Below are 22840 nucleotides of genomic sequence, written 5' to 3'. Positions count from 1 at the left end.
CAAAACGTTTTTGGTGCCTAAAGATAGTCCTACTGATACAAAGAAATTGAAAGCAAGTGTCTTTATTTGCTGTGTATTAAAAGGAAGGAAAATACATCAGAGGAAATCTACCATTTATGAAAACAGTAGAGCGCATTAAACCAACTCTTTCTGGAGTGTGGGGGACAAGAAATGAGCATGGTTATAAAAGGGCAAGATGAAGGGTCCATGTGTTGATGGAAATAATCTGTACCTTGACTGTATCAATGTCAATATGTTTGTTGTGACATTGTACTATGGTTTTGCAAAATGTTACCACCGGAGAAAGCTGGATGGGATCTCTCTGCATTATTTCTTACAACTGTATGTGAATCTACCATTATCTCAAAAAAAAAGTTTAATTAAAAAGAAAGGGGCGCCTGGGTGGCGCAGTCGGTTAAGCGTCCGACTTCAGCCAGGTCACGATCTCGCGGTCCGTGAGTTCGAGCCCCGCGTCAGGCTCCGGGCTGATGGCTCGGAGCCTGGAGCCTGTTTCCGATTCTGTGTCTCCCTCTCACTCTGCCCCTCCCCCGTTCATGCTCTGTCTCTCTCTGTCCCAAAAATAAATAAACATTGAAAAAAAAATTAAAAAAAAAAAAAAAGAAAAACAACAGGGGCACCTGGGTGGCTTAGTCAGTTGAGCATCTTAGCTCAGGTCATGATCTCACAGTTCATGAGTTTGAGCCCTAAATCTGGCTCTCTGCTGTCAGCGAGGAACCAGCTTCAGATCTCAGATCCTCTGTCCCTCTTCTCTGCCCCTCCCCCACTCATTCTAGCTCTCTCTCTCTCTCTCTCTCTCTCAGAAATAAACATTAGGAAAAAAGAAGAAAAACAACGCACACACAAACACAAAATGAGCTTTCCTAGCTATAGGGAAGAAGAGTTCTCTCCACCCCTTGTGTTTCCATACGCAGTAATTTGAACTAGACCAAAACGGTTTTCTAACCTGGCTGCTCATTTGTTCCCTGGTGACCTCAAACTTCCTGGAAAACTGAGAATTACTGAGCTTCTCTCCACCCCTCATTTACTCCTCCCTAGGGAAGCTGGGGAGAATAAACAGCTCAGCCCTTCCCCCACCCTCTCTAGTCCAGTGTTTTGCAGACAGCGTGTCAAGCTTTCCTCTCCGGGGACTTTATTCCACTGGGAAGACTGTGTTGTTCCACTGTGCCAGTGACGACTGGATAACTCTGGGAAAAGTGTGAGAGTGCCCACTTGGCCGTGTCTTCCAGTCAGCTTTATGAAGCTGATAGTTTGACCTTCATTTGTCTGATTCTGTATCTCTTTCAACTGATTCTGAATTGGAGAGGAAGAAAGGGATGATTTTTTTTTAGGTACTTGGTTCCTGCAAGAAAAGGGGTTTCAGCTGGTCTGAACTCCTACATCAGACCAAGGGACCCTGGGGATATGACCTTAGATTTGCCTTCTTGCCACTCAGCTCTCCAGAATGTAGCAAAGTAAGATAAACGTGGAATGTTAGCAGGTCAGATTGCACCTGGTTTACAGAAGCATTCATTGTGAAATCTCACTGATGGGTTGCAGGTGCACTGGGAGGCATGTGACTTGGCATTTGCTCCTGAAGAGACTATGTAACAAGCAGGGCATTACACACGGGTAACACGGGGAGGGAACAGATGGGGTGGCTGTCCTAAGGTGAAACTGTCTGCATCAGGTTTGCCCTCAACTCTTGTGACTCAGCCCTGAGGAGTGGAGGAGAGTAGAAGCCACACCTAACCTGTCACCAGGTATTACATAACACATGTAGCAAGTTGTCCACTAAAATTCCAGCACCTGGTCCCTGCTCTTCAGTAACCGGACAAAGTTCTTTGTTAAGTTCATCTAGTTCTTGCAGTCATTCTGGTAGGTTAGCGCATCTATCCCTTGTTCCAACACGGATCTCCATTTTCCTTCCCTTTTTAGAGATGTAAGAAAGCTAACTTACCTTCTCAGATGTCCTTGCCATTAGAGGTGGTCCTATAACTCAGTTCTGGCAAATGAAATGTAAGCTGAATACTATTTCTGGTACCACCTCTTCCATTTCATGCTTCTTGCCTGGAACACATGCATGATTCTGGAGTCTGACCGGTCATTGCCAAGTATGGTATACAGCAAAACAGAAGGGTCAGTTGGTGGTGGTGTTGAGCTACCATACCAGTCTTGGACCTCCCTTCAACCAGATTTGGGGAGAATGTCCTGGATTGTCCAGTTGGACCCAATGTGATCATAAAAGTCCCTATAAGGGAAAGAGAGAGGTAGAAGGAAGGATCAGAGAAATATGTGACAACGGAAGCAGAGTCAAAGGAATGCTATGTTGCTGGCTTTGGAGGAGGAGGAAGGGGGCGGTGAGGCAAGGAATGTAGGCAACCCCTAGAAGCTGGAAAACGAAACAGCATCTTCCCCTGAGACCAGAAGGAATGCAGCCTTTCCGACACCTTAGTTTTAGCCTAGTGAGGCCTGTGTCAGATTTCTAACCTACCGAACTATAAAACAGTAAATTCTTGTTGTTCAAACCACTAAATATGCAGTAATCTGTTACACTGGCAATAGGAAATGAATACACTATATTAAGACCTTTTAATAACAAATTATGGTTAGACTAAGGAAATTGTTTCCTTTTAGTGTAAGATAACCTCTAGTTTTTAAATCCAGGGCAGGCAAAAAGAGACATAAATTATTTTTTAAGAATAAAAAAATATCCCCAGGAACCTAGGAAAAGATGGATATTTTTATAGCCATGGTAACAAACACCAAAGCTGGTTTTAAAAACTATTTAACTGATAAGTGACAACTTCAGTAAACACACCTCAGGAACAGGAAACATGCTTCTATAACCCATGTCTCTAAGGCTGATTTTCAGCTACTCCTTCCTCAGTAACCAATACCTCCCCAAACAAAATTTCCCATAAAACCTGTATTTGCTTTGCTCAGTGAGACTGTGTCTGATCAGCATAGCCTTCCCTTACTTAAGTAAACAATAAATTCAGTGTCTAGGTTTCACATTTTGGTTGATGATCTCATCCTTTGAAATATTATACATTCTTCTTAAGACAAACTTATTCTTAATTTATCAAGGGTCAAGGAAAACACAAAGTGCCAAGTTTTGATACTGTTAAGTGAAGGTTGTTGGAAAAGCAGTATATAAGAATTTGTTTTCATTATGGGAAGAAATAGTTTTATGTGTTTTTTTAATATTTATTTATTTTTGAGAGAGGGAGAGAGAAAGCAAGCACATGAATGGGGAAGGGGCAGAGAGAGAGGAAGACAGAGGATCCAAAGTGGGCTTTGCAGAGAGCCCAATGTGGGACTTGAACCCACAAACTGCGAGATCATAACCTGAGCCAACATCAAGAGTTGGACTTTAAACTGACTGAACCACCGAGGCACCCCTTCTATTTGTTTTTTTTAAAACTCTTGATTTGTTCCTATGTTTACATTTGAAAAACAAAAATCCTAAAACTAAATGAAATCACTCATGATCCCACCATCTTCATTTTCTTAATATTTAAAAACTTACAAGTCCTGATCTGCTTCCTACTAACCCCACCCAACAGAGGTAATTGCTAATAACAATTTTATGTATATCTTCTCAGATGTAAACTTAGGCACAGAGGTGTTATAAGAAGGCTATTTTAACCAGTTGCCATGGTGTTGCTAGGATCTTTGGAACGTATTTTATATGGCTAAGTATAGTTTGGTATTTTAGCACGGTTGTGGGCTTCTTAAGAATGGTAGCCATGATACATTCATCTCTCCATAACAAGTTACATTACATAGTGGGTTTTCAACAAATATTTATTGAATTGAATTAAGAACTAAATTTCTCTAAATAAGATCCCATTTAATTTCTGGTATAAGAATATAATACTTAGTCCTAAGGCAATATAGACAGATCCTGAGTCCATCTGTGGTGGACTCTTCGGGATCTTAATGTTTAATGTTCTAGGACAGAATTGCTCAAAGAGTAGTCAACTAGTGGTGGTTTATCAAATATTCAAAAAAAGTTGGCCATTTCAGGGGGAAAAAGCAAAGAGGTAATTTTGTTCACACATAGTTCATAAATGTGAGGTTAAGATTAATCACTTCTTGGGGGCACCTGGGTGGTTCAGTCAGTTAAGCGTCTGAGTTTGGCTCAGGTCATGATTTCACAGTTCGTGGGTTCTAGCCCCAAGTCAGGCTCTGTGCTAACAGCTTAGAGCCTGGAGCCTGCCTGCTTCAGATTCTATGTCCCTCCCCACCCCCACCTCTCCCCCTCCCCCATTCATGCTCTATCACACTCTCAAAAATGAACATAAAAAAATTTTTTTTAAAGATTTATTACTTATTTTTACAGAAATCCTCTTATATTCTTAGTTCATTATCTTAAAAATAGATTATGATTTTCATGATTCAAAACTGAAAACAGTTGGGGCACCTGGCTGGCTCAGGGAGACCCACCTTGGGTGTAGAGATTAGTTAAAACATAAAATTGAGGGGCGCCTGGGTGGCGCAGTCGGTTAAGCGTCCGACTTCAGCCAGGTCACGATCTCGCGGTCCGTGGGTTCGAGCCCCGCGTCAGGCTCTGGGCTGATGGCTCGGAGCCTGGAGCCTGTTTCTGATTCTGTGTCTCCCTCTCTCTCTGCCCCTCCCCCGTTCATGCTCTGTCTCTCTCTGTCCCAAAAATAAATAAAAACGTTGAAAAAAAAATTAAAAAAAAAACAACATAAAATTGAAAAAGGTCAAAGGATAAACAGTAAAAAGTCTCACCACAACCACATCCCCTAGCCAATATTGGTCAGTTTGTTATGTATCCTTCCAGAGATACCTTATTTAAAAAAAACATTTTTTTTAATGTTTATTTATTTTTGAGACAGAGAGTGACAGAGCATGAATGGGGGAGGGTCAGAAAGAGAGAGGGAGACACAGAATCTGAAACAGGCTCCAGGCTCTGAGCTGTCAGCACAGAGCCCGACGCGGGGCTCAAACTCACAGACCGTGAGACCATGACCTGAGCCAAAGTCAGATGCCTAATCGACTGAGCCACTCAGGAGCCCCCAGAGATATTTTACAACATATAAGAAAACACACTCACACATACACACACCACTGATCATTTTAGACAAGTAGTTTAGGCTATAGTCTTCTGCACCTTACTTGTTACATACATGCAACAGTATGTCTATGGCAGCCTTCCATTTCAGTACACAGAGTAGTCTCATTCTCTTATACAGCTCAGAGAATTCTTGAATGGACATAAAGTTTTCTTTTTTAAACTACTAAGATCTTAATAAATAACTTTGTACAAATGTTAGTTCATACACATTTGAATCTATCTGTAGGACAAATTCCTAGAGACAGAACTGTTGGGTCAAAAGGTATGTGAATTTGTAACTTTTAAAGTTACTGCCAAAATCTCTCTTCATGGGGGCAATTCATCCTCTCATGGAAATTAGAGTGCCTAGTTCCCCATAGGCTCAGCCACACAATACATTATTATCAAATTATTTTCTCTGCTAATCAAACAGTTCAAAAATGATCACTTAGCAGGACATTAACTAGCATTCTATTGTGAAAGAAGTTTACCTTTTTTTTTATGTTTGAATCATTTGTATTACCTTTTCTGTGAATTATCTGGTCATATGATTTGTCCATTTTTTATTGGGTTGTTTTTTCCTTTAGTTATTGTAGGTGCTCTTTTATATTAGGAAAATTATCCCTTTGTGATACAAATATAAAATGAATTTCCTCAAGTAGCCATTACCTTTTGACTTACTTTATGGTAACTCTTCCCCTGCAGAATTTTTTTTAAATTTTTTTTTTTCAACGTTTATTTATTTTTGGGACAGAGAGAGACAGAGCATGAACGGGGGAGGGGCAGAGAGAGAGGGAGACACAGAATCGGAAACAGGCTCCAGGCTCTGAGCCATCAGCCCAGAGCCCGACGCGGGGCTCGAACTCACAGACTGCGAGATCGTGACCTGGCTGAAGTCGGACGCTTAACCGACTGCGCCACCCAGGCGCCCCTGCAGAATTTTTTTTTAAATGTGACTTGAAAACACTTTATCCCATTCTTTGGTTGTCTTTTCACTTTCTAGGTAATGTTCTGGAAGCACAAAAATTTCTAATTTTAATGAAGTCCAATTTATCTATTTTTTTTCTTTTGTTGCTTATGCTTTTGGTGCCATATCTAAGAAACCATTGACTAATGCAAGGTCACAAAGATCTATATCTATGTTTTCTGATAGCTTTAGCCCTTATATCTAGGTATTAATCCGGTTTCAGTTAATTTTTGTGTATAGTGGTGGTACTTAAGTTCTAAATTCATTTGTTTGTAGATTCCTATTGTCACAGAACTATTCATTAAAGACTATTCTTTCCCCCCATTGAATTGTCTTGACACTCTTATTGAAAATCATTTTACCATAAGTGTATGGGTTTTTTTCTGGACTCTCAGTTCATTCCATTCATCTCTATGTGTATCCTTATGCTAGTACCACATAGCCTTGAATACTGGAGCTTTAAAGTAAGTTTTCAAATGGAGAATTGTGTGTTTGAACTTTGAAATTTTTCTTTTGTTATACATCTGAAAGTCTTTTTTATTGAAAAAATAATTGACATACAATGTTGTATTAGTTTCAGGTGTATAACATGATTTGATATTTATATACAAAATAGTCACCATAATAAGTCGGTCATCATATAAAATTGTAACAGTGTTATTGACTATATTCCCTACGCTGTTCATTATATCCCTATATCTTATTTATTTTTTTAATGTTTATTTTTGAGACAGACAGACAGACAGACAGAGTATGAGCGGGGAAGGGGGAGAGAGAGAGGGAGACACAGAATCTGAAGCAGGCTGCAGGCTCTGTCAGCACAGAGCCCAATGTGGAGCTTGAACTCATGAGCCACAAGATCATGACTTCAGCTGAAGTCAGATACTTAACCAACTGAGCCACCCAGGCGCCCCTATCTTACTTATTTTTATAACTGGAATATTGTGCTTCTTTTTCAAGATGTTTTAGCTCTATAAGGCCCCTTGCCCCTTGAACTTGAGGACCAGCTTCTCCATTTCTGCAAAAAGGCGATTGGAATTTTGACAGGCATTGTATTGTAGGTTAATGTGGGGGAGTAGTGTCATCTTAACATTAGGTATTCCAATCTATAAACATGAGTGTTTGTTCAATTTCCAGTCTTCTTTAATTTCTTTCAATGATGTTTTATTTTTTAACTATGAGCCATTCACTTCTTTTGTTAAATTTATATTAACTTTCTTGTTCTTTTTAATACTATTGTAAATGGAAGTATTTTCTTCAATTTTGGATTGTTATTACTAATGCATAAAAATACAATTATTTTTGTATATTGATGCTGTATCTCTGAAACATTGCTATACTCATTTATTAGCCCCCATGGATTTGTAGATTCTCTAGGACTTTCTATATATATAAAACTATGTCATCTGCAGATAGAAATAGTTTTACTTCTTTTTTAATCTAGATGCCTTTTATTTTATTTTCTTGCCTAATTGCCTTGGCTGAAACCTCTAGTACAATGTTGAATGGGAGCAGCATACTTATTTCCAATATTTTTTAACTTCTAATTTTTCCCCAAATTATAAAGATAATTGCAATAGCTAGGAAAACGTTGGTGAAAATAGTAGTCATTATTTTTTAAACTTTTTGTTAATGGGAGCGCTTCTAATATTTTTCTATCAAACAGAAGCTGTCTTGGGCATTAAAACAGATTTATGTTAAGGTAGTATATTCTATTCTTATTCTTTTCTAAACATTTTGATTCAAAAGTAGATTTTAAGTTTTGATCAAATCCTGTTTCAAAGTCTGTAGTTGATATTCTTTGTATCTATTCATAAAATGTATGTCCTAATATTTAATCACCTTTGTATTCCTGAAATAAACCCATTCTGTCATACTGTTCTTTTAAGATATTGCATGATTCCATGTCCTAATATTTTATTTAGTATTATTTCATCAATAAGTGAAATTAATGGGCATTTCCTTTCCTTATAGTCTTTATCAGATTTAGTATCTAAATTATTCTTGTTTCATATAAAGAACTTGGAAGGTTTCTTCTTTCTCTGTGTGCTGGAATACCTTAAGTAATTTTGGAATTATCTATCCTTTAAGGTTGCAGTGTAACAGCCTATAAAAAGTGTTTTTTTGTGTGTGGGATAGCTCTTTATACTTTCTTTTAAGTAATTAATTTGTTTAGACTTTCAGTTTCTTTTCAGATCAGTTTGGCATATTACAGCTACTTTCTTTTTTTTAAGGTTTATTTATTTATTTTGAGAGCAAGTGAGTGAGAGCATGGGGAGGGGCAGAGAGAGAGAGAGAGAGAGAGAGAGAGAGAGAGAGGACCCCAAGTAGGCTCCATTCTGTCAGCACAGAGCCCAATGTGGACTCAATCTCATGAACCATGAGATGATAACCTGAGCCAAAACCAAGAGTCAGATGCTTAATTGATTGAGCCACTCAGGCACCCTGGGTATATTATAGTTTCTTAAAACAAACCCATTTTACCTAGAATTTCCAAATTATTGCATCATGTATATTTGTGCTTTTTTTCTTAATTAACATACTTAAAAGTTTTTTTTTTTCTTTTTTCAAGCAACCAGCTCTTGGGTTATTTAATTCTACCATTTTCATTTTATAATTAAGTAGTTTCTACTTTTATCTTTTTAATCTTCTCTGTTTTCTTAACATTTATTTTGCTGATCTTTAATTTCATTTGGATGCTTCATTCTTTCTTATTAGTTAATACGGTGAAATATTCTAGCTGCTTTGTAATTTAATGACCTGTGAATAAGACCTACTTTGGAACATTTATAGAGCTATAGTCTAGGATATGTTTGTATCAACATGACCTGATACATATGCAATTTATATCCACTTAAAAAACAAAATCATTTAAACAGCCACTGATAGCCAGTGACAAAACTGGTCAAACTTAATGCTTGACGTAACGTTAGTTTGCTAAAAGACAGTTAGACCCTGACCTTTATGCAAACTTTCTGCACTGTAATTGTTTGCTCCATCTCAGATGCAAACTCCACCCCATGTGCCTAACCACCAACTAAAATTTCCTACCTTGATCTTTCTGCTTTTGCAATATTTGACACAGTTCATTAAGTTCAAGACCCACCCTCCTTGCAATTTTAGTGTCCCCCTTCCTCTTTCCACAGTCACCTGTCCCCTGGTCTGTGCATATAAAAATTTTGCTTGTCCACGCCTTCTCAGAGAGGTTTCTCGCTTAGGTTTTGAGTATCTCCCTATTGCAATAGTCCCCCTTAATAAATACTTGCCTTGCTAATATCCAGACTCATATTTTTGTTTTGACATCGTAAGAATTTGAAAGACACTTTGATTTCTAGAATTCCATTGAGTTTTGGATTATAATTTTGTTGCCAGTGATTTTTGCTTATTAAATAGGATATTTATGTATGTAGTAGGTTTTTGAAATCCCCTAGTACAATCCCTAGCTATTCTAACCAAATTGTGATATACTATAAAAATATTTAAAATATTTTCCTCTGAACACTCTTTTAGCAGTAACACATAAATTCTGATATGTAATGTTTTTATTACTGTTTTATCCAAATAGTCTGCAATTCCATTTTTCCCTTGGGCCCAAGAGCTGTTTAACCCAAGATATTTTATTTTCCAAGTGGGGCTTTTGTTTCCTTGTTATGCTATTGCCTTCTAGTTTTCTTGTATTGCTTCTAGAGAAAGTTGTCTGTACTGTTTGGTTTTTCTTTGTTTTTGGAATTTATTAAGGTTTCCTGTTTAATTGGGAAAATATGAGATATATTCTCTGTTTTCAGAATCACAAAATTGATTAATAACTCTACTATATTATGTTATTTAAGTCCATGATATCCTTATTTGTTTCTTTGTATATTTAATCTGTCATGGACTTGGGGGATGAATTGAAGTATCCTGCCATTAATGTGCTTCTGTCTACTTCTCTGTGTAGACCTTAACTTTTGCTTTAAGGACTATGCTTATATTGATGCTATGTCATATGTACATAGATATCCCTAACTCTTTTTTTTTTAATTTTTTTTAATCTTTATTTATTTTTGAGAGAGAGACAGAACATGAGCAGGAGAGGAGCAGAGAGAGAGAGGGAGACACAGAATCCAAAACAGGCTCCAGGCCCTGAGCTGTCAACATAGCCTGACGTGAGGCTCGAACTCACGAACCGTGAAATCATGACCTGAGCTGAAGTCGGACACCCAACTGACTGAGCCACCCAGGCGCCCCTAGGTATCCCTAATTCTTATCTCTGTGAATTGCACCCTTTTGCATATGAAGTGTCTTATTTAATGCTTTTTTTCTTTCAGTTTTAAGTTTCTCTTTCTTTACAGTGTAGAATTACTTTTATTTTGTATACAATCTGACTCTTCCCTTTTACTGGATGAGTTTAACTCATTTATAATTATTACAATTATTTACATTATAATTATAATTATTACAATTATTTAGTCATAAGAATGCCATGACTGTTTAGTTGTTATACTGTGATATCATTCATGCTTTTAAGGTTAAAAAATTATTTCCTGTGTGGTATTTTGCTTGGTTATACATGCAATTCTTTTTTTTTTTTTTTTTTTGATATATGAAGTTTATTGTCAAATTGGTTTCCATACAACACCCAGTGCTCATCCCAAAAGTGCCCTCCTCAATACCCATCACCCACCCTCCCCTCCCTCCCACCCCCCATCAACCCTCAGTTTGTTCTCAGTTTTTAAGAGTCTATTATGCTTTGGCTCTCTTCCACTTTTTTTTTTTTTTTCCTTCCCCTCCCCCATGGGTTTCTGTTAAGTTTCTCAGGATCCACATAAGAGTGAAACCATATGGTATCTGTCTTTCTCTGTATGGCTTATTTCACTTAGCATAACACTCTCCAGTTCCATCCATGTTGCTACAAAGGGCATATATTTTATTCTTTCTCATTGCCACGTAGTACTCCATTGTGTATATAAACCACAATTTTTTTATCCATTCATCAGTTGATGGACATTTAGGCTCTTTCCATAATTTGGCTATTGTTGAGAGTGCTGCTACAAACATTGGGGTACAAGTGCCCCTATGACATGCAATTCTTCTGATAATTATGACTTGGTATTTTTGTCAATGTCTAATCTTCTTTAGACAGGATTATAAATGCCCAATTTTAAGCAACAATTAATTAGTAGTTTGCCTCATCATTCCACCTCCCTTTCTTCTCCATAACTTCCCAATTTTAGTTAATTATATTATCTTTCTTAATGTTTATCTTTGTTTAGTAAATATAATACCCATATTTGTTTTTTAGCTTTAATCCTATTTATCAGCAATCCTTAATGTTACCTACCTTATGCTTTCTAGTTATCTATTGTTTGATAAAAAATTGTTCACTGGCAGAATCTTCAAATGAGTCAATGGAAACATTATCCCTAGGATCTTGTGTTTTCAGAACTGTTTACCTTTATATTTCAGCAACAGTTTGGCTGGATATATAATTCCTGGGTCACATCTCTTTTTTATCTGTATTGCTCTATCTACAATGTCTTCTAGGAATGAATATTGTGGAAAAATGTGAAGTCAGCCTGTTTTCCTCATTATAAGTGATTTATTTTCTTTCACTTTCAAAGAATGCTAATTTTTGAAATCTAAGAATTTTATGAGGACATATGTTGGTATTGACCATGTGGGACTATTTTTGTAAAATAGTATTTGCCCTTTTATATTTTCAGACTCAAGTATCTTTTTATTTCTGTGATTTTTTTCTTGAATTAGATTTTTAATTTTTTCCCTTTGCTTTTAAGATCTGTGGATTTATGGTTTTTCATCAGTTCTAGAAAAAAATTCACAGCCATTATCTCTATATATTGCTTCTCCTCCTTTCTCATTCTTTCTATGTGGAACTCTAAGTGTTAGATCTTATCATTCCATCTTCTGTATCTTCTAACCTTTTTTTTTTATTCACATTTTCCATTTCCTTGTTTCTCTTTACTACATTCTGGATCAGATCTTCAGACAGATCTTCTGGTTCATAAACTCCCACTTGAGTTATCTAGTTAATCTCTTCACAGTTTATTATTTGTTCGCTTATTTGTTTTTGCTGCCAACAATTGTATTTTTTATTTCTGGTTTCTTTTGAATTGTTCCCAAAATGTTTCTGTTCATTCCTGGATGTTTTTAATTGAATGATCACTTTTTAAATTACATGCTTTATTTAAACAGTTCACACAGCTGCTTTTTTAAAAATGTTTTATTTTTGAGAGAGCACGTGCACACAAGAACAGAGGAAGGGCAGAGAGAGGGGGACAGAGGATCTGAAGCAGGCTCTGTGCTGACAGCAGAGAGCCGATGCAGGGCTCAAACTCATGACCGTGAGATCATGACCTGAGCTGAAGTCAGATGCTTAAAGGACTGAGCCACCCAGGTGCCCCTCAAAAATATATAAATACATATATTTTATTTATACATATTTATATATGTTTTATTTATACATATGTTTTATTTATACATATATATATATATATATATATATATATATATATATATATAATTCCAATACTTGAAATCTTTGGGGAATCTAAATTGATAGTTTGTTTCTGCTGACTCTTACTCATGGTTATTGCCTTCTTGTGTATTTGGTAATCTTGTTTCTGAGTTCAGTGCTTAGTCATAATCTGTGGGAGTCCTCTGAACCGAACTTGGAGAGCTCTCCTCCAGATAATGGTTGTTTCTATTTCTGTCAGCAGCCAAGACCACTTCAGTCTCCCTTGGGTTTTGGCTTAAGAGTGTCCCAGGTTCAGCTTGTCCACATAGCTGCCATTCCAAGGGTTGGTACGCACAACAATTGTGTTGCTATAGGAACACTTCCTCAGGCCTACAGGGTTCTTCCTGGCTTACTGCGCATTCAGGCAGCTTCCTGTTACTCTGGCTATCTACTGTTTTCCAAACCAACAAGAATTTTGCTTATGACCCAGTATTTTGCTTGACCTTAACTTTTCCCCAGCAAATGGAGATAGGCCATATAGGGATATTCACAGTGCAGTCTCTTCTCCCCAAGTGTCACAGACAAAGACTGTTTTCTGAAGGTACAACTTGTCTATGTGATACATATGTTGCTGCACTTTCTCTGATTCTTGAAGCCATGTGGATCCAGGGAAGCTCCTACAACCAACCTGTGAATTGCATTCCTACCTTTGAAATGAAAGATTTAGGCTCTATACAAGAGATTTAAGCTATGTCCTTAACTTTTAAGTAGTATATTTTGCTATTTAATCCTAACCCTGACCCCAATCCAATCTGAAACCCTAAATCTAATAAGATCTTTCTAAAATCTGCACTCTTAACAACCTCCCATACTCTCACTCCCATCCACTTATTTTGTAATTTAAGGATTTGCCTCATAGTTTTTCTTATTCTGTTCTTTACTTTTGAGTGATTTACCCCCCAAAAGGAAAAATACTAACTTTATACTACTGTCTTCAAATAATAATAGGTCCTGCTACATTCTTTGTGATTATACCATTTTTGGCATACCACATGAACTATAAGAACTGTGTTTGGCAATTTGTCTCCACTAATATTCAGTTATCAGGTGCAGTTCATTTCGATTTAAAATATTTTCACACTTTAAGTTTTGTGTGGTTACTACTGTGCGGTCTTATATCTCCAATGTTTAAATAAATGTTATCAAGAACTCGGGAAGCACTAAAGCAAAACTTTAATGATGAAAATAGCAATGTAAATATTAAAGTTCATAATGGCATAAATATAAAAAATGAACAGGATGCCCATTTTTAGAAGGAGACCAATGTGGTAATTTCACAGAAACAAGTAAAAAAATATATGGATAGAAGTGTAAGGGTGAATATATGAAAATCAGCAATGCAGTTATTTTTTTTTGACACTGTGCTATCTATCTTCTACGAAACTTTGTCAGGTTTTGGCATGAAGTTAATGATGCCTTCATTTCAATTTCTAGCATAACATTGTGACCTCCGGTAAACCAATTAAATTTTTTACTACTACAACAAAACAATTTAGTACAGAATTTAATAATTATTTTTGCTAAAGTCAGAAACAGACCAAAACTACCAATATTTCATTCAGAGCTGCATTCCTTATTTACTAAACCAGGTGGTTCTCACTGTTGTCAAAAGGTTTGTAAAAGCCAGCTAGAAAGTTCTTGAAAATATGCTCAGAGAAAGCAAAACAAGCTGCTGGCAAAATTCCATGTCAGTGCATTTGGCATCATATAATGTCAATGGCATTTAATGTGAAAGAGGAATTACTGCTCTGTGTTCATGCTAGCAAATATTCTATTTAGAGTTGTATGATGCCACTAATCACAACTGTCTAGAAAATGAGTCAGTTCTAGGCATATATGTGGTATAAGGAGAAGTACTAGAAGACTTTTTGTTCTGCTTATTATTAAAATCCAGTGCTTCAGGAGAACTCTTTTTTTTTTTTTTTTTTTAGATTATCACTATTTTGTAACTCGGACTGGAAAGGGTATGATGGATTTAGTTCTGATACCAGCTAGCTACATGTAAGAAGGCATACGTGCACTGCTTTATAAAGAATTGGTGGTCAACAATATGTCTCTTGATATTTTTTGAGACAAACCGTAAAAAAGAAGAAAGTGAACGAACTAAATGGTGGCCCCTGAGCATTCAACTCCCCAGTGTGGCTAGGTAAAGTCAATCAGGCTTTTGCCTGCTTCCTCCACAAAATATCCCTTATCAAACCTGCCACCCATCTTCACCTTGCCAAATCTAATGATTTGTTCTCCATCTAAATCATAATTGATCTCTGAGCAGTATCTCTTTGAAACACCTTCCTCTCTAAGATTTCCTAAAGCCACACTCTTCTGTTCCCCTCCCTTCTCACTGGCTGCTCCTTCTCCATCTCCTTTTGAGGACCCACCCCTTCCTCTGTCTGGCTTTTAATTATGAACACTCTATCCTGAGTCCCTGGTGCTCTCCACTGTCTCCCTACATAATGTTTGCATTACTACTGTCAAAGCTCTTTGATAATATCAGATTCTTTTTTTCTACTTTTAACAATCTGGTGGCTTATATGGGTATTTGTGTGTGTGTGTGTGTGTGTGGTTTTAGCATATTTTCCTGGTTGATTAATGAGACTGAACATTTTTTACATGTTTATTGACCATCTGGATTTCCTTTTTGGGGAAACTGGTGACTCAGGTATTTTGCTGATTTTCCATTTGCATTTTTTGGCTTTTATCATATTTATCTTGTGGGAGTACTTTTTATACTCTAGATACTAGTCTTCTTCAGTTACTCGTGTTGCAGGTATTTTACCCAAATTTATGGCTCTAAATTGATCTGTTTAAAATGCCTTCCAGGTCTTGTCATGTCCTTGTTTCAAGACTTCCAGTGGCTCCCAACTGCAGTTAGCTGTCAAGGCCCTAAATGATCCAGTCCCGCCTATCTCTCTGTCCCTGAACTCCAGCAACACTGGCCTTCTTTTTGTTCCTCAGTTATGTTTAGGAGATAGACTTGAGCTCCCTCTCTTGCACAGCTTTGGACAAATGCCAGTTCTTAGTAAATGCTCATTTGCACCTCTGCAGAGTGTTAGAAAAGGCCCAGCTGCAAGGTGCAAAGCACTGGCTCTGATAAAAATGCTTTCTTTTTGTATAGAATTGTTGAATCAGTACGTTTTACACCTGAAACTAATACAACATTGTATGTCAACTATATTTCAATAATTTAAAAAAAATTTTTTTTCAGATTCTCATGCTGCCATTTATTAAACACAAAGAACAGTTACATAACACTTGTATCAGCTTCCTCATCTGTACAAGGCACTGTACTCCTATCAATGGTGAGCACAGTGTTTTCAAAAAAATTTTTTTTAACTTCTTTTATTTTTTTTAATTTACATCCAAATTAGTTAGCATATAGTGCAACAATGATTTCAGGAGTAGATTCCTTAGTGCCCCTTACCCATTTAGCCCATCCCCCCTCCCACAACCCCTCCCGTAACCCTCAGTTTGTTCTCCATATTTATGAGTCTCTTCTGTTTTGTCCCCCTCCCTGTTTTTATATTATTTTTGTTTCCCTTCCCTTTTATGTTCATCTGTTTTGTCTCTTAAAGTCCTCATATGAGTGAAGTCAAACGATTTTTGTCTTTCTCTGACGGACTCATTTCACTTAGCATAATACCCTCCAGTTCCATCCACATAGTTGCAAATGGCAAGACTTCATTCTTTTTGATTGCCAAGTAATACTCCATTGTGTATATATATATATATATATATATATATATATATACCACATCTTCTTTATCCATTCATCCATCAGTGGACATTTGGGCTCTTTCCATACTTTGGCTATTGTCGATAGTACTGCTATAAACATTGGGGTGCATGTGTCCCTTCGAAACAGCACACCTGTACCCCTTGGATAAATGCTTAGTAGTGCAATTGCTGGGTTGTAGGGTAGTTCTATTTTTAACTTTTTGAGGAACCTCCATACTGTTCTCCAGAGTGGCTGTACCAGCTTGCATTCCCACTTAAAACTTCTTTTTTTAATGTTTATTTATTGTTGAGAGAAACAGAGCAGGAGTTGGGGAGGGGCAGAGAGAGAGAAGAAGACACAGAATCAGAAGCAGGCTCCAGACTCTAAGCTGTCAGCACAGAGTCCAATGCGGGGCTCGAACTCACAAACCATGAGATCATGACCCAAGCCGAAGTTGGACACTCAACCAACTGAGCCACCCAGGCGTCCCTATATTTCAATAATGTTAAAGTGATTTTTTAAACATGTTTTCTTATAATTGTGTTAGGACCAAAAAAAAAACAAAAACAAAAACAAACAAACAAAAACTAATCCCTGAACAGCAAAAATAATCTCAGCCACAAAAGAGAAAGACAGAAACTAAGCTGGGTAATATCTATCATTGAAGCTTGTATCCAATGGAAAATGATCATCTGAATTAGTAGACCAGATGTTACATGTAAGGAGAATGTAACATCTCCCTCTATAAGCCACAGAAGAAGGCCTTTGGATGAGACAAGATCCCAACTACTAGTGGCTGCAGGTCTGTTGGAGGCCATCCATGCTGAGTGGTTTGAAGCCTAGGAAAACTGCATTCTTGGGGGAAAAAAAAAAAAAAAACCACCAACAGGGAATATCACATCTGAAAATACAGGGTATTTCTCTACCTTTTATTAAAAGTTCTGACGCAGCTCTTCCAGCCCATGGGTCCTGTCCCCACGCTTTAATAAAATCACCTTTTCGCACCAAAAAACATAATAATAATAAAATAAAAGTTCTGAAATTGAGTTTCATACCCTTTGTTAATGAATGAATTATAACTAAAGTTTGCTATGAGAATTCTCCACTGAATCTGGCCCAGTGAATCAAACAATTTTTGTGATTCATACCAAGTTTGTCTAGTCTCAAGGCATTGCATTTATTGTTCTTTTAGAAAATAACATCTTTGAGATATCATTCATAGGCCATATAATTCACCCACTTGAGGTATATAATTTAACACATTTTAGTATATTCACAGAATTGTACAAAAATCACCACAATCAATTTCAGAACATTTTTATCACCCCAAAAAGAAACCCTATACTCAGTGCTAGTCCCCAGATTTCCTAAGACTAACAACTACTTCTTGACAAGACTCAAACAAGCATTACCATCTCTAGGGAGGTCACATTACCCTTTCTAATTATTCCCTGCCTCTTTGGATGACAGTGTTTGTTGCTTATGGTCATTCCCTCTCTCTTTAACAGAATCATCATTTTGTTCATGTATCCAATACCTACATGCTACAAGGGTGGTCAGGCCCATGTCCAACCCCAAGGGATAAATCATGACTGATCTATATCAAAGATGATGTCTCGTTCCCCTTGGCAATGATGGTTTAGTAAGGATAGAGCTGGGGGGTTCTTCTAGGCAAAGATTTCTATGCCCTTAAAAGAGAGATGTGAGAAAAAACAGATTTTCTCTGCCTACACCTTAGTGCGAGGAGGTATTGCTTAGACCTGTAGAATCATCTTACAAGCGTGAGAAGAAAACCTGCGAGTCACAGAGATGCTGAGCTGGAGCCATGATGTCATCGAGCCACCGAATAACCAACTGTGGAACAATCCTACTCTGAGTTTTCCCATGACATAAAACTCTTAACGTTCACGCCATTCTGAATTGGGTTTCCAGCCAAATATATCCTACCTAATAATCTGTTACATTGTCCTCTTTTGTCTTCTTCTTAGCACTTAACATTCTTTGCAATATCTTGCTTGTTTATTGCTTGCCTCCATCAATCAGAACATGAGCTCTTTAACATCTTGTTTGCTCTGCACCTAAAGCATCTTAAATAGTACCTAGTATCTAGTCAATAGCCAATAATTATCAGTTGAAAATGAATGAATGAACAATGCCTTGATTTCTCTCTTTCCCTCATTTCCAATACTTCAGCAAGTCTATTGGTTAAACCCTCAAAATATATCCAAATTTGACTATTCTGACCATACCTGGGACTATCAACAGTGAGTGTCCAGGTTGAAAGTGTTTTACCCTCCTGTTCACCTGGTAATCTCCTTACTCCTTTTCCTGTTTTCATTGATTCCATGTTTACTGAGGTGCATGCAGGGCACTGGACTGCCCTCATGAACCCATAGTCTAGTGGAGGAAGTAGACAGAGATCCTGTACAGGTCATAACTGCATAAGAAATAGGGGATGCAGGGGTGCTGGGTGGCTCAGCCAGTTAAGCATCCGATTCTTGATTTCGGCTCAGACCACGGTCTCACCGTTCCTGAGTTCAAGCTCTGCACTAACAGTGTGGAGCCTGCTTGGGATTCTCCTTCTCCCTCTCTCTCTGCCCTTCCCTCACTCGCATGTGCTCTCTCTCTAAATAAATAAATAAATAAACAAACTTTAAAAAATATAGGGGATGCAAAGGTAGGTATGGTGATCTGAGCAGGTAGAGACCTGTAGTCCCCATTCACATTGCACAGAAGACTAGGCAAAAAACAAGGAGCCACTCCTCTGTGCTCTGCACAGGGATGAAGGTAAGGTTTTGTATTGGGGTTGGGAGCATTTCCTTTGTGTATATAAGAAAAGGTCAGGCACAACTTACATATGTTCTTCCCCTTTCCAAATGACATTAAAAACAAAAATAATCCTTCAGTCTAAAGTACACTTGTCATACCTCTCCTCTCACATATTTAGGTGGGAGGGATCAGCTAGCCCCATCTGAGAGATCAAGAAATTGAGACTCAGGGGTGCCTGGGTGGCTCAGTTGGTTAGGTGTCCAACTCTTGATCTCAGTTCAGGTCTCCAAGTTCCTGAGATTGAGTCTGTATCAAGCTCTGTGCTGACAGTGGAGCCTACTTGGGGTTCTCTCTCTACCTCTCTCTTCCCCTCCCCAACTCATGCACTCATGTACCTGCACACTCTCTCACTCTCAAAATAAAAAACTTAAAAAGTAATAATAAAATTTAAAAAAAAAGAAATTGAGACTCAGCAAGAAGCCATTTCCCTAGGGTTGTGCACCTCTTCAGCAGTAAGGCCACAAGCAGACCCTATGTCTTTTCACTTACAAGCAATTCACATTAGAGCTCGCTGAACACCCAGCCCAAACCTCCCCAGAACAGGGGTTCAATAAACAGAAGTTATTCCCCCAACTCTCTTTCTGGTCTCCACTAAGAAGCCCTCCTGTTAGAAATGGGGAAACTTGAGAAGCAACTTACAAGGAATAACAGCAGAGAGGCTGACCTGTCCCAGGAGCTCTGATTCTAATCATAATAATAGTCAATCATAGTTTATGGAGTACTTCTTATTGTTCCAAAACCCTTAACACAGTATTTTTTTCCATTGCCCAGCAACCCTATAAGGTTATATGGTACAAGTCTAAGATCTCTTATCTTAATTTGGAAGCCCAAAAGACCCTGAAAACCAACAGACTTTTCCTATATTTGCTGCCCAAACTCTCCTGATAGCAAAATTTGTCCTGAACAGATGTGAGGCTATTTAGATTACTTATAATGTTTTTTATTTAAAAAATTAAAAATCAGGAAAAAAGTATGAATATCCATAACTTTATTAGTTTTCTATTGCTATGGAACAATATTACTACAAATTTAGTGACTTAGACCAACACATTTACTATCTCTAAGTTTTAAATTTTTTTTATTTTATTAAAAAAGTTTTTTTTTTTTTTTACATTTATTTGTTTTTTGAGAGACAGAGAGAGAGAGAGCACAAGTTGGGGAGGGGCAAAGAGAGAAGAGACACAGAATCCAAAGCAGGCTCCAGGCTGCGAGCTGTCAGCACAGAGCCTGATGCAGGGCTCGAACTCATAAACTGTGAGATCATGACCTGAGCTGAAGTCAGACGCTTAACCAACTGAGCGACCCAGGTGCCCCTAATTTTTTTTTTAATGTTTATTTATTTTTGAGAGATGGAGGAAGACAGAGTGTGAGTGGGGGAGAGTCAGAGAGAGAGGGAGTACCAGAATCTAAAGCAGGCTCCAGGCTCTGAGCTGTCAGCATAGAGGCCCACACGGGGCTTAAACTCACCAACCGCGAGATCACGACCTGAGCCCAAGTTAGACACTTAACCGACTAAACCACCCAGGCGCCCCTACTATCTCTAAGTTTCCATTGGTCAGGAGTCCAAGCTGGGTTCTCTGCTGAGGATCTCACAAGGCTTCTATCAAGGTCAGCTGAGGCTGCAGTCTCTACTGGGTTCAAACAGGGAAGGATCCACTTCCAAGTTTACTCATGTTATTGGCAGAATTCAGTTCCCTGAGGTGGTAGGACTGAGGGCTTCAGTTTGGTGTGTGTATGTGTGTGTGTGTGTGTGTGTGTGTGTGTGTGTGTTTTGTTTTGTTTGCTGCCTGTAAGTCGGAGGCTGCCCTCAGCTTAGAAGTCATATTCATTGCTGTGTGGCATCCCCTACCATGGCCATTTGCTTCCTCAAAGCCAGCAAGGATGAGTGGTAGGGAGAAAAAAAGACGGAGACTGACACTCCAGCAAGACGGATACTACAATCCTATGTAATGTAATCACATAATCATGCACTTGCAATCATATACATCTTATTATCTTTGCCATATTCTTTCAGTTAGAAGCAAGTCATAGGTCCTACCCACACTTGAAGAGACAGGATCATATAAGGGAGTAAACACCAGGAAGTGGAGAGTGTGGGGTCACTTTAAGAGTCTGTCCACCATAATACCTTTCAATGCAGAAATATTAATGTTTGATTTGCCCTAGAGCCCCGTGAGGGTGTCTCATAATATCTGGTATATGTACCATGACAGCATTCTAAAATCTTAAAATTTAGAAATTCTCATATATATCTGTCCTCATGGATTTTGGATAAGATACTATATTACTATCCTCATTTTACAAGTGAAGAAACTGAATTACCAAGGAGTTAAGTGACTCAATTTAAGGAAAACTCACTTCTGTGTGTTTCTCCTCTAGGCTCAATATTCTGCTACTATGTATCTTCCTTAACTTGCGATGGGGTTACACCTTGATAAAGCTACATGTGCTGAAAATACCATGTCAAAAATGAATTTAATACACCTAAACTACTGAGCATCATAGCTTAGCTTAGCCTACTTATTATTATTTTAATGTTTATTTATTTTGTGTGAGAGAGAGAATGCAGGGGAGGGGGGGAGAGGGAGAGGGAGAGGGAGAGGGACAGGGACAGGGAGAGGGAGAGGGAGAGGGAGAGGGAGAGAGAGAGAGAATCCCATGCACGCTCTGTGCTGACAGCACAGAGCCTAATACGGGGCTCAATCCTATGAACTTTGAGATCATGACCTGAGCTGAAATCAAGAGTCAAACGCTCAACTGACTGAGCCACCCAGGCGCCCCCTAGCCTAGCCTACCTTAAACATGGTCAGATCACTTACATTGGGCAAATCATCTAACACAAAGCCTGTTCTATAATGAAGTGTTGAATATCTATGTAATTTATTGAATACTGTACTGAAAGTGAAAAACAGAATGGTTATAAGTGTATTGGTTGTTTACCTTTGCAATCATGGCTGGCTAGAAGCTGTGGCTCATTGCCACTACCCACATCACAAAAGAGGATCCTGCCACATATCGCTAGCCTGGGAAAAGAACAAAATTCAAAATTTGAAGTACAGTTTATACTGAATGCATATTGCTCTCATACCACCATAAAGTCAAAAAATCATCAGTTAAACACTGTAAGTTGGGGACCATCTGCACACTACTTTACTTCTGACAGCAGATGTGTGAGTTTTCTTCACATCAAGCAATTCTGCAGCACCAGCTGGGTGTCCTACAATTTCACTCAGATCTGACACTATCTACCTGGGGATAGCACGAGATCTCACAAGTTAAAGGCTCACAAATCCCCTCCCACACTCACATATGATGCCAGTCACAAGTCCAGGTTGTCACCTGTGTTTCTGACCTACTGGCTATAAATTGGAAATTCCACGAACCCCTTCTCCAGTTTAATTACTTTGCTAAAGCAGCTCACAGAAGTCAGGAAAACATTTTACTTATTAGATTACCAATTTATTATTAAGAAATGTAACTCAGGAACAGCCATATGTAAGAAATGCATAGGGCAGGTTTTGGGAGAAGGAGCATGGAGCTTCCATGTTCTCTCTGGGTGCAACACCCTCCCCAAATCTCCATGTGTTTGCCAACCCAGGAAGCTCTCCAAACCTGTTCTTTTGAGTTTTTATGGAGGCTTCATACACAGGCATGATAGACTTAATCATTGGCCACTGGTGACCTCCAGCCCTTCTCCCCTCCCCAGAGATGGGGGGTGGGACTAAAAATTCC

The 22840-nt window shown here is 38.2% G+C and overlaps 1 long non-coding RNA gene across 3 annotated transcripts in view; it reads right to left on the bottom strand.

Annotated features, from left to right (window-relative positions):
* Positions 1–1918: 1918 nt before the first annotated feature.
* The window catches only part of LOC115518566, a 31856-nt gene continuing 10934 nt past the window's right edge, over positions 1919–22840 (bottom strand). For 2 of the 3 annotated variants that reach the window (XR_003970304.1, XR_003970305.1), the window contains exon 4: positions 21884–22131. This is a non-coding gene — a long non-coding RNA (uncharacterized LOC115518566). Of the gene's footprint in view, positions 2249–21883; positions 22132–22840 lie in introns of those variants that run through there. The other variant, XR_003970306.1, reaches the window with a different exon arrangement.

Source organism: Lynx canadensis, chromosome B4, assembly GCF_007474595.2.
Source record: "Lynx canadensis isolate LIC74 chromosome B4, mLynCan4.pri.v2, whole genome shotgun sequence".
NCBI lineage: Eukaryota > Metazoa > Chordata > Mammalia > Carnivora > Felidae > Lynx > Lynx canadensis.
The sequence above is the reverse complement of the archived record's forward strand: the minus strand, read 5'-3'. Positions and strand labels throughout refer to the sequence as shown.